The sequence below is a fragment of the Myotis yumanensis genome, unplaced genomic scaffold, assembly GCF_028538775.1.
Source record: "Myotis yumanensis isolate MYYU_CA2020_CCGP unplaced genomic scaffold, mMyoYum1.0.hap1 SCAF_19, whole genome shotgun sequence".
NCBI lineage: Eukaryota > Metazoa > Chordata > Mammalia > Chiroptera > Vespertilionidae > Myotis > Myotis yumanensis.
In genome coordinates, this window is record NW_027223770.1 from 22,050,934 (window position 1) to 22,066,176 (window position 15,243).

Sequence of the window (15,243 nt, forward strand, 5' to 3'; positions counted from 1 at the left end):
GGGCTGGTCACTTGTGCCTTCGAGCCTATGTTTCATCATCTATGAAAGGATGAATAATGTCTTCCCTGCCTGCTTGATAGGGCTGTTGGGAAAATGATAGATTAGAAAACACCTTGAGAGTGGCAAAAGCTGTAAAAAAAACATAATGGTGATGTTATAATCATCACTCTCATCATCATAAAAACATGAAAGATCAGAGCATTACAGCATCGTGTCGTGGTTTGTTTTTCCCACTGTATGGATGTCCAATGGACCCATCACAATTTACTGAAAGAACTGTCTTTCCCCCACTGCTCTCATAAAGCATACGCCCCCGTGTGTGGAGGGGCCAGGTCAGGGCTCTCCATTCAGTTCCATTGGTCAAACTGGTTATCTTTGTGCTATATATTTGGTTATCTTTATCATATGGTCTCAATCGCTACAGTTTTATAATAGTCTTGATATCAATTAAACGTATTCTTTCTCTTTCCCCCTGGAAAATTATTCTTGGCCTTTTGTATTAGCATATACATTTTAGCATATACAGTGTAGCATATACAATTGATCATGTCCTTTATTCAACAACAACAAAAGACCTATTAGGTTTGGATTGGGATGGTACAGAGTCTACAGGTCAATTTGAGGACACCTGCCATCTTTCTAATATTGAGTTTTTCCATCCCCCTACCTCACACCGTACACACAAATTGACCTTGGTTGGGTTGCATACCCATAAAGAAAAACACTGATATATTTCATTACATTAAAATCAGAAGAACCTCTCTTTATTAAGAGACACCATTAAAAAGAGAGTGAAGTCAAACCATAGAAAACAGATGCTGTGTTTTCAACACATCTAACAAAATAGGGGCTCCAGTCCAGAATTCTCTCTCACATCATTGTTTCTCTCTCCCATTTTCCCTTCCTCCCTATCCTCAGGTGAGGATTAAAAAGAAAAATTCTGGTAAAAGAAGGGATTTATTACGGTACATAAATGTAGTAGGAAGTATTCTGCAGCAGATTTTAATGGCAGGAAAGTGAAAGAATCTAAATGTCCATCAACAATGGAATAGATGGATCAATTCGAATATATCCTTAAAGGGGAACACGAGGCAGCAGTGAAAATTAATGAACTAGAACTCTATCATGGTGGAGAAAGCTCAAAACTATAGTGTTGAGTCGGGGAAAATAGTTAGCAGCGAAAAGGACATATACAGAACAGTACCACTGAATAAAATTCAAAAACCAGAAAAACAACTCAGTATATTTTTATGAGTACATACATGTATGGTAAAAATATAGAAACATATGTGAGAATGATGAACACCAAATTCAAGAGAGAGGTTACCACTTCTGGGGGAGGGGTCGGAGCAGAGAGGAGTCCAGAGAATCCTAACTTGTGTTTTAAATGTTTCACCTCTAAGACAATTTGGTGGATTCGTAGAAGTTCCGTTCTCTGCATTTTTTTGTATGCCTGAAATATATCATTAAAGGGAAAAAACAACTGAGGCAGCAGTTGAGAGTGAAGGCTGGAGTGGCACTGGCCTTATTCCTACCCCTGTTCTGACATTTGCTGGGTATCTTTAGTAAGGGATTTAACCTCTCTGGGCTCTAGTTTTCTCATCATTACAATGGGGCTAATAAATCTTGGAAGAATGAAATGAAACAATTTGCATAAATTATTTAAAGCAATGTAATCACTCAACAAACGATAGCTATTCTTCTCATAATTAATCATTGACAGCAGTCAATTTCAAATTATTTGAGAACTGGAAACATCTAAAAAGATCCCCCATTTCTAACCTTCTTTACAGATGAAACCCCGGAGGCTGGAGAGGTTGAATAAATGGTGTGAGGTCATGTTGTGGGTAAAGGCAGAATTGAAGATCTGAGGTGTGGAGGGACCCCAGTGGGGAAGGCTAGGCCTCTGCTGCGGAGCTCTTCCCACAAAACCTACTTCCAGGGGCCGATGATGGTCATATGGGGAACATGCTAAGGTTGAGACACAGATCCCAGAGGCAGCCGGGCACCCCTAATGTGGTTGCGCCCTTTATATCCCAACCCTAAAGTATATTTATATCATCACGAAAGAGATCGAGAATAATAAGCCCACCCATTTCTAATTGACATGTTTAAAGTAAAAAGTCTGACGCCTAACACAAACATGCCGCTGTGATCACAAAAACACGCGTGGTGGGTAGAATGCACTATTTGTCATAGCCCCAAACTGGGGACAATTCAAATGTCCATCAATGGAAGAATGGATGGTGTTGCATTCAACAGAATACTACCCAGCAATGGGAACGAAAGAGCTACTGCCTCTTGGGTAAATGTCACAAACATAATGTGAACAAAAGAAGCCAGCCCTAAAGATGCTGTCTGCTGCCACTTATAAAAAGTTCCATAACTGCGAAACTAGCCAGGCTGCTAGAAGTCAGCACTGTGGTTATCCCTCAGGGGCGGGGGGTGAGGGGTGGGGTGGGGAGGTTCTTGCTAGAAGGGCCTTGGGGCTAATAATGTTTCTTTCGTAGACCTGAGTGCTGGGGACTTGGGTGTTCTCTGTGAAAATGCAGGAGCTGCACACTTCTTATTTGTACTCTCAGGGACATGTATTGCACTTCAATTAAAGTGTTTTAATGTGAAAATTAGCCAGCTCCAGTCATTTTAACCTTTACTAGTTACCGATGCCTATGGACCGTCATGAATCAAGCCATGTAAGAAAGCGGGTGAATGTAGGCCTCTACATCAGCATCCTCTCCTAAGCCTTGACCTTGAACATACCTGCTGAAACCAGCTTTCATTTCAGGCTCACTGAAAGGGGGATTGTCTGCCCAGGACCCAGCCAGATGCAGATAAGGGCCATTACTCAGGACATCTGATCCAGAGAGGCGGGCAAACCATCCGACTTATCTGATTTGGCAGTTGCCCAGGATCAAATGACCCAGATAATGGTCAGTCTGCCATGGTGACACCACACATCCCCGCCAAAACACCCAGGAAGTGGACCCTTTCCCTGGGGCCATATTTGTGGGCAGAGAGGAGAGAGGCTCATGCCAGCCTCGTCGGGTCTAATTTCTGCAAGAGGAGCTGGAGGAGCTCATTCAGAGTCTGCAGAAGCCACTGAAAAGTAAGACATCTCCAGGCAGGCTCCTCCTAGTTCTGCACTAAGGCTCTCTCTCCCATGGCCTCCGAAGGACACAGCTGAGCCATTAAACATGCGTTTCTTTTATTTTTATTGATTTCAGAGAGGAAGGAAGAGGTAGAGAGAGAGATAGAAACATCAATGAGAATCATTGATCGACTGCCTCCTGCATGCCCCCTACTGGGGATCAAGCCCACAACCTGAGCATGTGCCCTGACCAGGAATCGAACTGTGACCTCCTGGTTCATAGGTTTACGCTAACCCCTGAGCCACACCAGCCAGGCAAGCATGCATCTCTTTTAATCTGACAATTCTAGGAAGGAGGTAATATCCTTATTATTGTTATTCCCATGTTGCAGGGGATAAAACAGACACAGAAGGGTTAAATGAGTCACACAAGTGTGAACACCAGAGAGGAGCAGATTCTGCCCAGCTGGAGTGGCTCAGTGGTTGAGCATCGACCCAGGAACCAAGAGGTCACCAGTTTGATTCCTGGTCAGGGGGACACATGCCCAGGTTGCAGGTTTGATCCCCAGTAGGGGGTATGTGGGAAGCAGCCAATGGATGATGTTTCTCTCTCATGGATGTTTCTATCTCTCTGTCCTTCTCCCTTCCTCTCTAAACATCAATAAAAACGTATTTTAAAAATAAAGACAGAAAGGAGCAGACTCATTTACTTTTAAACTTATTCTCTTTCTATCATGCCCTCTCCCACCATCCCATCCTCCAGGAACACTGCTCCCATCTGAGACCCCAGCTACTCACCCATCATGACTCCGAGCAACCCTCATTTCCACGGCATGCCCAATGAGTTCGGGGGCCTCTGCAAAGCAGGCACGGAGATGGAATTAGAAGTGCCTGGACTCACTGGAGGAAACCCCTGTGGTGGTTAAAGAGAGAGGGAGCAGGATTGAGTAGGCAGAGCTTTCAGACTGGGGTGTGGGCCTAACGCCTGGGAAAGGAGAAAGAGAAGGAAGAAGACTGGGCAGGAAGAGCCTCAGGCTACAGCAGAGTTCTGAGAAAGACCAGTTCCCCAGGGGCCCCAGAGTAGAGACTGTCCATTGGTGGAGTCCCAGCTTGGACAGGGATGGCTCAGGCTGCTAATCTTTAGGAGGTCATGGATCGGTCAGCATGGATCAGTCAGAAGGCAGAGTGAGCATCAGTTGATTTGGTACACTGGTTGTGAGCAGGGGAGCGGGGTCTCTTAAGAGCATCCATTATAACTATTATCGCATGGTTAGCTTCCCCTCTGGACTGCAAGCTGCACAAGGGCAGGAATCAGCCTGTGCAGAGAGCAGGTTGGAATGGAGTGGATGCTCAACCATATTGGCGGTCTGAGAAACTCCCCTGGCCAAGCTCCTCAGAGTTCACTGACTGCCATACATTTCCTGAGGCTGCTCCCTGCAGTGTATTTTAGTGACAAGGAGGGAGGGGGGAGGGGGAAGGAAATTAGCTCTTCTGATCTGTGTGACCTTAGGCAAGTCATCTCACCTCTGTGAGCTTTTGCTAACTCATCTGCAGAATAGGGACAATAACTACCCATTAGATACTATGTCTGTTTTAAAGATCAAGTGAGATACTGCTATCACAGTACTTTATCATTATTACTAGAGGCCCGGTACACGAATTCTTGCACGGGTGGAATCTGGCTGGCCCGCCCTGATGGGGGCTGAATGGGCCAGCAAAGGGGAGGGGCCACCGGAGGTCAGCTGGCCAGCCCAGCCCTCAATCTGGGTAGGGAGGGGGACAATCTGGGGCAGGGCCGGCCAGGGGGAGGGGCTGTGGGAGGTTGGGGGGGGGCAACTGGGGCCTGATTGGGCCGGTTGGTTGGCTGCTGCAGTGCACATTATAGCAACCGGTCATTGCCATCATTCCGTCATTCAGGTCACTGGGCTTTTATATATACAGATGACATCAGCACACTTATGTATAGACAGTTTACTTTTAGTGTTTGTGATGATTTAAATAAACTCTAGGGCCCCAGCACCTGAAGCATGAACACTATCTCAAAGTATATCATTACTTCATGGAAAAATCCTATTCAACATACATTGACATACCTGTCATAGAGAGGAAGAGTACTAAGCACTGACTATCTCATATCATTTGGGATGCGTTCAGTTACCTGTACCCCAAGACCGTTCTTGAAGCCAGGATCCACATCTTACTTGTCTGTATTGTTAGCACTTAGCAAGGGGCTTAGGCATCACAGGGACCAATACATGCACATTCCTGATCCCAAACTGGAGACACGGTCACGTGACCATGTGCCACATGCATTACGTGACTTAATCCTCCAACAGCCCCATGTGGATGGTACTGTACCCATCTTCTGAATGGAGAAACTGAGGCCTACCGAGGTGAAGTGCAGCTGGCCTGAACTTGTGAACTTGCAGTTCCAGGCCTGGTTCGTCCTGGCTCCGCGCTGGGGTTTTTCCACTGGGACATGTGGCTTTCAGGACTGCCAAACAGGTCAATCCCAGGTGCAGTCTAAAATGCAGGACGATGCCCTCAATTCTCCCTGGAGACTCTAGCCCGGCCTCAGGGAAATGCTCTTGGAAACCAGCCTCTTCTGGCACATTCCAATTTAGACACATGAGTCTCCAGGGAGAAGCAGGGAAGGACCATGGGCATGTGAGCTGGAGGATTTTTACCTTGGAGTTAAGGAGACATCAGCCTGACCTGGTTACAGAGCTGCTCCAAGAAGCTACGGTAATTTGAATATCATTTTCCCCCCATGTCTTCACTGTTCAAATTTTTTACATGCAAGTACACTCAGGAGCAAGAGTCCATTCATAACAACAGCACCACCCCTGGCTCTTCCTATGTGCAGGTCTGGGGTTTACTGGTCTGGGGCTATCACATACATCCATGTTAGCCTTGCAATCTCACAACTGCCATGTACATGGACAGGTATTCATGCCCCCATTTTCCAGATGGGGAAATTGAGGCTTCAGGAAATAAGGTAACCTGCCCAAGGTCACAGAGCTGGGAAGTGGCAGAGCTGAGACCAGGATCCAATATGATTGAGGTCTGCACGTGAGACAGGGAGAGAGGACACCAGCAGCCAGAACAGAGCTTGGTGTTCCACCGCCCACCCTGGAGGCAGCAGTTCCTTAAAGACATATGGGGACAGCCTTCATCCTTGGCACCCTGCCTCCCATCACCAGCTTGTCCATCCTCCAAACCCAGACACAGCAATCAGAGCACACACAGCTCTGATGACACCACCTCTCCGCGTAAGACCTCCAAATGGCTTCCCATTTCCCACAGCCGATAGCCCAAGCTCCTTCAGTCAGCACTCAAGGCCTCCTGCAGTCTGGCCTCAAGTCCACTTCCTGCTCCCTTGTCCACCACTCCTATCCACGCCCCTGAGGGGACTCTTCATTCCTCCCTACAGGCAGTGTTCGGGCCACACCCTGCCTTTGCCTATGCTGTGTCTCCTCCTTGGAATGCTCTTTCCTTCCTTCCACGTCTCAGTCCAACAACTCCTGCTCAGTTTTCAATATCCAATGGTGCCTGCCTATGGATGCCTTGGTTTCCAGAACCCCATGGCCTCACTTACATGGCGCCAGGGAGAGTAGAGGAAAACCGATTTGGCCAAGGGAATCTTATTCTCATGCCTTTAGACATCATCAGAGAAGGCAATTTCTTATCTTCTGTCTAGTTCAAAGAAATACGTTTCAACAACTATTTACAGAAGCTGGAAACCCTCACTCCACCCCTCTCCCCACACTTACTGTTCTATTGGCCTAGAAGAGGATACCCCATCTTTGTGAGAACTGCTTCTCCTCACTCCAACCTGGTGTGTCTGGAGGAAGACATCCCTGACTGTGGAGGGGCATCCTTGAGTCCAGCTGGGCCAGTAGAATCTATTGCTTCTGCCACAGTGATTGGTGAAGGAATTAGCACATGACCCAAGATTAGCCAATCAGAGAACTTCCCTGGGAAACAGCCTTATTTCATGTGATTCTAGGTTTAGAGGCCCAGAGCTACCTATGATACTGGTTTGAGTCCAGTGAGCATGACTAGCTTGAGGGAATGAATCAACATGCACGCAGACAAAAGGCTAGAGAAAAAGTTTGTTGTTGAATTAGTTTCTGGCTCCAACCCTCCCCTGATTTTTATGCAATTGCATTATAAGAGCCAATAAAGTATTTGGTAGGTTCAAGTTCAAAGTAGGATTTGGTCACTTATAACCATTCGGTTCTAATAAACATGGTTTAAAACTCCTTCTCCAATTGTATTATGTCATTATGTGGTCCATAAATATTTATTAAGGACCAGATATGAACCGGGCACTCTGCTAAGGGATGGGGAGTTGAGAGTGAGATAAAAATATGGTCCCTGCCCATACAGAGCTCACTGTCTAGAGCTGTGCTGTCCAATGCAATAGCTGCTAGCCACATGTGGCTATTTGATTTTAAAATAATTAAAATGAAGTAAAATAAAAAATTCAGTTCTTCGGTTTCACTTTCCACATTTCAAGTACCTAATAGCCATGTATGTCTCTGGTGGCTACCGAATTGGGCAGCACAGATACAGAACGTTGCCATCCGCACAAAATATTCTATTGGACCATGACAGAATGGTTTAGAACACGGTGCTGTTCCTAAAACCAGCAGCAACAGCCTCATCTGGGGTTTTGTTGGAAATGCATAATCTCGAGTTCCATTACCTACTGAGTCGGAATCTGCACTCAACAAGATTATTGTGGCTTTGTTGAATGAAGATTTTAAATTGGAGGGAGGGTGGGGATGAATGCTAAAACATAGTTAAACAAAAGGCTGCAAGGAAAATAGAGAATTTTATCACTCACAAGTCCCACCCGGCGTACCAGCTGACCCCACGTGGAGGGGTCAAGGCAAAGGACAAGGGGTCCATGCCTTTATTAGAGTCTGTGGGTTGAGTGCTTTGGGGTCCCCAGGCTAAGGCTGGATTTGGTCAATTCAAACCAAAAAGAGTAGGATTTCGGTAAGCTTCATGGCCCTGGGAGGCAGGGAGAATGAGCACCACAAGAACAGTTGGGGGAGTCCTGTCAGGAACTTACATTTCCTTGTGACTCTGCAGGCTGTTAGGCAGGGCACGTGCTAGTGGGAGGGGCTGCTATCAGTTAAAGGCCCCTGCAGGCCAGCTGACCACACAAATGGATGCTGAGGCAGCAATACTATGGAACCGTGTGGCAAAGATGCCCAGGGGACTCACGTGCACATTACAGTTTAAGAAACCCTGCCCTGACAGCCACTCCTAGTTGATCCCCCTCTGCCTACCTCTGTCACAACCACCCTCCCATGAGGATCAGAGAGGGTCCCAAAGTTGAGATGGACATGCAGGCCGGCCTGGCGATTGGCTCACTGACCTCTCCCCAAGCCACAAAATAAAACTGGTGTCTGTCCTTGGAGCAGAGGCTCAAAGAAACCACGTCAGCTGAACAGACTCCCTTGCATTGCTCTTGCCAAGTCGATCAACAGGATTTGCGTTAATAAGGACGAGGTTGGGGGCTTGGCAGCAATCCCACCCCAGGGACAACTTTCCAACGATTTATTTCTTCAGGGTAAAGCCGCTGCGGAGAGTTGGAGTGATCAGGGGTTTGTGTTGCTTTATGTTTTTATTTTTCCAGGAGGAGGAAGAAGGACCTCCCTGTGTAGCATAGAGTTCTGTCTGTTCTCATGCTGTAAAGGATGTGCCCGCCCCTGCGTGGGCTTAGGCTGTCAAACCAACCCAGCCTGATGCAGAAGCCCAATGCGCTCTTTGAAAACACACTCACGCACACACACACACACACACACACACACGCACACGCACACACACACGCACACACTTCAACTAATTGGTAGCACCCAACCATAACCAAGAAAAAAAGCAACAAACTCTCCATTTAAATTGCAGATTGTGACCTTTATGCTTGAACTCATTTCAAACATCCTGTTTATAGCTTTGGGGTTCTGGCAGTCAATAATCCTCCAAATTATTTTCCTCTGTTGGTTTTTTTTTTTGAATGGTTTTATTATGCATTGCATCCCCCATTTCTGGGCCTCACCCCCAGCTCACGTCTCCTGAGAGGACAGGTAATTTGAAAAGGCCTGCGGCAGGACTTCACTTAAGAGTTGCCACTTTTTCTGTTCAGCGGGACCAGCTGTGGAAGCTGGTTTGCAATGCTTGGCCCCTCTACTCACAAGATAGAGGAAAGGAGGTTTAAAGAGGCTGGGGATGTATGGGGTTGAAGCGGGGCGGGAAGAGACAAGGGCCTTTTCTCCAAGCTGTAAAACTTCTCTGCCCCAAATATCTTTAATGCACGGGTCTAGGCTAGTCAAGAGCTCGTAGATTCCAAAGGGAGATGTTAGTAGGTGTTACAAGGTACCTGGGTGAAACAGAGATGAAAAGATGCCTTCATGCGGGACTTCTCAGGGCCTTCTAATGCTAAAGTGTATGGGGAACGAGCTCTCTTCCGTGTGAGGTGGGGAGGCAGGTTTATTGTGCAGTTTCCCACATTTATTTCATCCAAATGCACCTATGTCCCTGGGTGGTCTCATGAAAAGTGGTCTGCAGCCCACTTGGGAGACGCTGCTTGTCGCCATGACTACTGCCAGAGGTTTCTTATGAGCCAGCCTTGGGCATCCAGGACATCACTTCTGCCACATGCTATTGGTGGTGTGAGTCACTAAGGCCCGCCCAGATTCACAGGAGGAGAAAGAGCCTCTGCCCTTCCATCTACTACCCAGCCCCAGGGGAGTTTCCCTCCATCAGAAAGAATGGAGAGAGCCCTGCTTCCCTGCACCCTGCCAGGCCCAGGAGTTGGAGTGGACAGCGTTAGTCATTTCTGCTGTCCCACTCTCCTCTCCTCTTTCTTCTAGAAACAAACCCCTCTTTCCTGAGCAAACGCAGATACTTAGAATTGGCCTGTTGTGGGTAATAGCGCGTTCGATTCCTGTCTGACGCTGATGCCCGAAGCACAAAAAGTGACTGATCACAGTGATAAGACTGATGAGTAATTCCAGCAAAAATAAATAACAAATAATAATAAAAATGAGTAAGTGTTGTGTGCTAACTGAGAGCCAGGCCCTGGGCTGAGCAGTCTCTATTCATCTACGCTGTCCTCACTACAACTGTGGGAAGTGGCAGCCAGGATTCATCCCATTTTACAGATGAGTCACTTGCTGATTCATTTGCTACGACCTGAGTCATCGGCTACATGGCTAATGAGTAACTCAGAGATTCCTGGCCAGGTCTGTCTTCCTTCAGAAAACGCTCTATGCAGGACTGGATGGATGAAGGGAAAAGCAGCCGGTATCCATGATGGCTACCATTTATTTGTGGAATATACTCTGCATGCGAGGCTCCTGGGTTTCTACTTATTGAGTGCTTTCTGCACGCCGGGCTCTGTTCTAAGCACTGGACTGACTCATTTTAACCCTCACAGCAACCCCCTCATGTAGGAATTGTTATCAGGCGAGGAAACCGAGGCCCAGCACTGTTAACCTGTCCTATGCCATGTAGCTTGTTGGTGACAGAGTCGGGATTTGAACCCAGGACTCCGAGTCCAGGGCCTGGGCGCTTACCCACGCTGCTGCCTTTTCTCCATCGCGGATGGCAACAACAGCTTGGACCAAAAGGCCGGATCACAACTGGATTCAGCTCTTCCTGAACCTTCAAAAGCTGGGATGTCCTTTAGCAAATGTCCCTGCCTCCCACCTTGGTTTGGAGGTCACGTACCTTTTCAGCAACCCTTGACCTCCTTGGACCAGTCCCTGCAAGCATCAAAGCATTCGGGCAGGAAGAGGAAAACTACAGCCGGGCCGGAAGCCCAGACTCAGGGGTCCTGCTCGCCAGGCCCGTCTGACCACCGCTCTGACACCGGAGGAGCCGAGGCATTTTACTCAAGGATCTCGGAAAGCCCATCCCGCATTCCCCAAATTCTCCAGTGCCTGGGCTGTGAAGAATTTCCGTCTGAACTTGGCAGGCGGGAGGACTGTGGTCTGGCCGCTCCCTCTGGAAGGTACTGTGCAGCCCTGGCAGCCCAGAGTGAGTTTCCTCCCTGAACTCCCTGCTAAGAATAACCCACCAGCCACCTCCCACCCTCCTCGGGGGCCTCCTCTGCTCGCAGAGAAAGTAGACGGTGAGCCCCGAGCCCTGCCATTTGAACCCAGTTTGCGTAGTTCCAGGACAGACTACACTCTCTGGCTTCCTCGGGGAAACCACCCATGCCCAGGGCATTCCTGGAGGTCTGAGCTGTTTCCCATCAGGACTGAGCAGACCCTCAGCCCCCACCCCCACCCCCCCCCTCATGGGAGGAGCTGCCAGTGCCCTGCCAGAGTGATGTTGTCCCCAGGGAACACTGGGCAAGATCTGGAGATGTTCTTGTCACAACTGGGGGGGGATGATTGCAGCATCGACAACCTACAATGCACAGGGACTCCCCCTCCACCCATCCCCACATGCGCACAGCGCCGCTGTGGAGAAACCCTGGTCCAAGCCAACCTCATAGCATGAGCTGGGCACAGCACATTCATCAGTGCCTTTCCATTTCATTCACTGCCCACATGTCAACCTGGTACAGTGATCCTGGGAGGTATCTATGAGGAAAAAATTATTAATAAACATGGGGTGATGAAAAAGAGGTACTAGGCTAGTGCTCTCTGACAGAAATACGACGCCAGCCACAAATGCAATTTTTATTTTTGTTAATTCTCACCCAAGGATAATTTTCCAGTGGAAGGGAAGAAAGGGGGGGGGGGTGGGAGGAAGAAACATCGATGTGAGAGAGACACATCAATTGGTTGCCTCCCACATGTGCCCTGACTGAGATGGGGGATTGAACCTGCAACCAGGTATGTGCCCTTGACTGGAAGTTGAACCCACAATCCTGAAACACACCAGCCAGCGCCACATGCAATTTTAAACTTTCTCAAGCAGCCACGTGAAGAAAGGAAAAGGAAACAGGTGAGATACTATTTTAAATATTTTATTTAACCCAACCTCTCAAAGATAGTATCATTTCAATGTAAAAACAATATAAAATATTACTGAGATTTAAAAAAATACTTCCACTAAGTCTGCAACATCTGGCCTGAATGTTATCTTGCAGACCATCTCCATGTGAATTTTCTATGTTTCCAGTGTTCACATGTAGACAAATGTGGCTCCTGGCTCTTGAGCTAGACAACACGAATGCTAGACTAAGACCTTGCCACTCCCAGATGCTTGGAGACACACAAGTCAAGCCAAGAAAGAAAAAAGATGAGGAGAAACAGGAAGAATGGAGGAAGGGAAAGGAATCTTTCGGAGCATCCAAGCAGGACTAACATCTCCTAAAAAGGTCTGCAGCGCTGTTCTCTGCCTCCGGCCACTGGCAGCCTGGAGACAGCATCTGGACCCTATCTCTTCTCCAGGTTCCCCCTGCTCCCAGCCACCAGCAGGAAGAGGTTTGGGGGGGAGGGGTGATGCTGACCGCCTAGCCTACGGTGCTTGTTCTCCGCCTGCTGCCTACAGTGGGGACCCAAGGCCCCCGGGGAGGGCCACAGCCCCCCTCATCAAATCAAAGAGACTGTTTGCATAAGCCTCATCCCAGGCTGGCTCTTGCAATGTTTTTAAATCACCTTTGGCTTAGGGAGGTGGACTGCCTGCTCGTTTCATCCAGCGAAGAGATAAAGCCCATTTCCACAGCTAATACGACGGAGCATTCGGAGAGTGCTGACTCCATTAGGGACCAAAGTGGCTTCCGAGTGTCCTCAGCTGAAATCAGGTGACAATACAGCTCAGGGCCCGTGGAGTTGGCCCCGGGATCAGTGCTCGGATTCCCAACGCTGACTGCGGAGGCAGAGCAGCCCTGTTAGACCATCCATGGAGTAACTAAGGGCCCACACACTGGGGTCAGGCTCTCTGGGTCCAAGGCCCAGCTCTGCCACGTGCCATCTGACAATGGGCAAGCAATTTTATCCCTCTGATCCCTTCCTCAACCATAAGATGGATTGATCATTGCTATTCCCTCTGGACAATCTGCCCCCAGATGTTTCCTTGACTCTCACACCTTTCTCGAGGTTTTGTTCAAATGCTATCTCCTCCCAAAGACCTTTCCTCCCCACCTTGCTAGAACCTGCAACTCCACCCCTTGACTCTCCAACTCCTTTCCTGGCTTTTGTTTATTTTTTCTATAACATTTATTAAGAATATATCATGGATTTTTACATTTTGTTTATCTTCTCTCCCCAGTAGAATCTCAGCTCCAAGATCTGGGTTTTATCTGTTTTTCTGTTATTGTTGTTGTTGTTGTTTTCACTGCTGTATTCCCAGCACCTAGAATAATGCCTTGAATGAGTTGGATGCTCAATCAACATTTGTTGAAATACCTCAATTAAATAAGTCCTAACAGTGCCTGGCACACAAGTCATTATTCCTACTTAGACGTTGGTCACAAAGCAGATAAGTGCCACATGATTCCTACTTTCACTTTATTAATTCACCTAAAATATTTATTGTGCATATACTGTGTACCAGGCAGTGTGTGAGGCTCTGCTAAGGTTGGGATGGGCAAAAGGGACTCATAGACCAACAGAGGAATTTAATAGCACTTCCCTCAGAAGTGGCCGGGGGATTGAATGAACTCATGCCTGGAAAATGCTTTGCACAATCCCAGGAACAGAGTGTTTGTGTTAGTCAGCTTTTGCTATGATAAGGCTGTGTGACAAACACGCCCCCAAACATTACAAGCTCCAACAAAGTTATTCCTAAGTCGCATGTCTAATGGTTAGTTGAGTCAGACTTGGGATGCTCCATGTGTCTTCTCATTTGGGGCCCAGGGTAAAGGGTCAGCTCCTATCTGGGCATGCTGTTCTCTGGGGAAGCACAAGCAATGGCAGAAACTAGCCATGCCTGAAGGTCACTGCCTGGTGCATCATCACTTCTGCCCACATTCCATTGGCCAAAGCAATCCACATGGTCAAGCCCCATGTCCATGGGGTGAGGAAACCCACTCTCCTCACTGACCACAGAGGGGAGAGTAAATATTTGCTGGGTGATAGTACAAAACATCTAGTTAACAAAAAGGTTTTTATTATTATGAGGGAGAAAAATGTTTCTTCCGTAAAACCCAATATAGGTGGTGGTCAGCAATTATACATTATCCCAGCCACCTAGTCGGTGACGGAGGTGGAGGTTGGAAGCCCACTGGCATTTGTATGAAGCAGAGAGAGTGAGCGTGAGTTTGAAATCGAAGCGGCCGTGACTGGGCCCTCCTCCACATGGTCTCTCATGGTCTAGCAGGCTAGCCTGGGCTGGTTCTCACGGCGTCTGGGCAAGATTCTAAAGCGCAGCAGAAGCATCCTAGTCCTCTTGACCCATGAGCTTGGAACCGTCCCAGTTACTTCTACCGTATTCTAGGGGCCAAAACAAGTGACAGGACCAGCCCAGATCCAAGGGCCTTAGGGAAACAGACTCCAATTTATTTATTGAATTATTGGGGTGACATGGTTAATAAAATCATATTGGTTTCAGATATACAATTCTATAATGCATCATCTGCCTATCGTATTGTGTGTTCACCACCCCAAGAAGACTCCACTTCTTAATGGGCGCAGCTGCAAGGTGCATTGGAAAAGGAGTGGATAGAGGGAAGGGGAGAGAATTGTGGCCATTTCTGCTTCTGTCTGTTATCTATAGCTCTGAAGTCAGGAGGTAGGAATGTCGTCCCCTTAGGCTCTGCCTGGGTAAGAGTCCCCAGCCAGCAAACATCCAAAAAAGGCCTTGGCTCTCTCTGAAGGTGTCCTTAGCCAGCCCCTCGGCTGCATTTGCATATTCTGATTGGTTCCCCTACTTATCATCTGTCCCAGCAGGAAGAGCCTTTCTTGTCACCAGCCCCCAGAGAATGATTAAAATCCCACACTATCGTCCAGACCTTAATATGAGGTTCCTGGAGGCAGAAACCTGACTTGCCCTAATTTTTCATAATTAATTCATCAAGATACCTAGTGTGGCTGCTGCTCCCTTCGGGGACTCTCTGGCTTTCCCCCAAACAGCCCACTGAGTCCCTGGCCTCCTTGTCGCCTGGGGGAAGGGAGGCTATGTTTATGGAAGACCTACTGTGAGCCCAACCCCAAAGTGAGTTTCATGTGTGTGAATTCATTGCT

The 15,243-nt window shown here is 47.9% G+C and overlaps 1 protein-coding gene across 2 annotated transcripts in view; it reads right to left on the minus strand.

The window, feature by feature from the left end:
* WSCD2 (WSC domain containing 2) overlaps positions 1-10,908 on the minus strand; it is an 81,202-nt gene extending 70,294 nt beyond the window's left edge. The window contains exon 1 of one of the 2 annotated variants that reach the window (XM_070400035.1): positions 10,835-10,908. The gene's annotated coding sequence lies outside the window, so the exon portion shown is untranslated. Of the gene's footprint in view, positions 1-3,886; positions 3,962-10,834 lie in introns of those variants that run through there. The other variant, XM_070400041.1, reaches the window with a different exon arrangement.
* Between the last annotated feature and the right edge of the window lie 4,335 nt (positions 10,909-15,243).